The following is a 2,218-nucleotide window of genomic DNA, read 5'->3' as shown; positions in this document are numbered from 1 at the left end:
CTTTTGCTTTAAAACATTCATACTGTTTTGATGTTATTTAGTGCAAACAGTCAAATGTCTCAGGCTTAGTGTGTTATTTACTTTGTGTGTAATGACACATTTCAACCTTGCCTGCGTATCTCCTATCATCGGTTATTTATTCTTTTTTACAACCTAATTCCCCATATATGTCTTTGATCTTATCCTCTCTTGCCTCATTTGCGTCATCAGCTATTTCTTTTATTGATATATCTTTCATCTTGTCCTCTTTATTGATTCCTTCCTTTTAGCATATAAATACATTTCACATATTTTTCTTTATTTAAAACAATGCTCTACCTTTAATCTTGATTTTCTCCCAGATGCCCACAATCTTCCTACTTCACTCCTTGACAGAATAGAAAACATTTATTGTTTCCATGTCAGCATAATCTTCAGTGTCTTTTCCAGGAGGCTTTTAGCTACACTTATCACTATGCCCTTTTCTGGGAATATTTTGACATCCTCTCTTATATTGTCAGAATTTTTTCTTCTTATGATGAGTTATTACTTAAGTGTTGTCAAGATAGAGATTATTTTTTTCTTAAAACAGAAAGAATATTGTTGTGCTTGGGTCTCAGAGGCATAAATTATAGCTACTAGCAATGTGACAGGATTAAATTTGGCATAATTAAAATTGAGAGTGGGCTCTATAAACTCACTAAGGGAAGAACAACCCTTCCTTCTGGCATGTTTACTACAAATGTAAACAATTTTCCCTTTGAAATTATAGGTAATTTATTTTTCTTCTCATTTAGCTTAAACCTGAACATTAAGAGCCTGCTGTAGTCAAAGGTTCATTGATGACATTAGTCAATACACTTTAAAATCTGTAGGATGTAGTTTAAAATATCAACAATTTATTGTTTTCTCTAATTGGAATTAATGCCTAATCGGACATATTTTACTCACATGAGATATTTCTGTTACAAAAGGAGAACTCCATCTATCAACTTCCGTAGGGATTATGCTTAACATACAAGCAGATCAAACATGATCTATTTGAAAGAATGATAAGCTTTAAACTAACTTGTGACACTGTGCTGTAGTCAGCTTTGGGACAGTAGAATAATCAAGATAAGCAAGAAACAATTTGCAAGTTTTATTGCACATTCTTTTAAGATTCAAGTAAATGTACATAAAACTAATCAAACAAAATATGTTCATTAATTATGCTAAGCAATGTCAGCCTCTAAAGAGCAGTTCACCATTCACTTCAATCAAGGCAGTTAGTTTCAGTCATTTCTTAATGCCAACAACATAGATCACTGATATATAAAATATCATCTTGTTCGTTCTGTAGTCTTAAATATCAGTGAAAACATAGTGGTTATTGATGAACACCGAGTAGATACATTGTGTCAGGTTTCCGAAGTTATCCTGGTTTTTAGTTTTACATTGAAACTAATAAATAAAGCTAATGAATAAGACGGATATCACACAGACTTTGAAAGTGTTTGGTCCTTAGGAAAAAGCACATTTTAGAAAAGAAAATTTTAAGCTATGGGAAATGGGCACTTATTTATTTTTCTGCTCATTTAGATTAAACATGAACATATGAACCTGTTACAGTCAAAGGCTCATTGATGATATTAGTCAACACATATTCTTACCTCTACATATATTCTTACCTCTGAAGCAAACACCTTATATACAACTAAATTCTATGTGTAACAACAACCCCTGATTTAGAAAGTTCAACATCTTTTATTCCTTAAAAACAAAGTACTACGTGTTGGCTCTGCTTATAGATCTCTGCTATAGCATCCTAGGAACATATTAAATAATGATGCTATAATGTTAGTGCAGTTATGCTCACCTTTAAGGACATTCAGTTTACTTCACAAGATCCACTCAGCCATTAAATATTGGAATTCTGCAGGGTCTTCTTATCATTTTTAAACTCTTTCCTTAGGCCAATGGTTCTCAGAGACCTGGATTCACCAGCATCATCATTGCCCACGTGCTTGTTAGATAGGTGAATTCTCAGCCCGCACACTACACACTAGACTTACTGAATCAGAAACTTCAGGAATTGTTCCCAGCAGTCTGTGTTTTACTAATTCCTCCAGTTTAGTTCGATGTATGTTCATGTTTGAGAACCACTGTCCTAGCTGTTCTCACCGATGCCTATGGCTTTATTTAAATACCATATCAATGCAGATTACACACAATTTATCTCCAGTTCAGTCCTCTTCTC

The sequence above is a fragment of the Saimiri boliviensis genome, chromosome X (genome assembly GCF_048565385.1).
Source record: "Saimiri boliviensis isolate mSaiBol1 chromosome X, mSaiBol1.pri, whole genome shotgun sequence".
In the NCBI taxonomy this organism is placed as follows: domain Eukaryota; kingdom Metazoa; phylum Chordata; class Mammalia; order Primates; family Cebidae; genus Saimiri; species Saimiri boliviensis.
The sequence above is the reverse complement of the archived record's forward strand: the minus strand, read 5'-3'. Positions refer to the sequence as shown.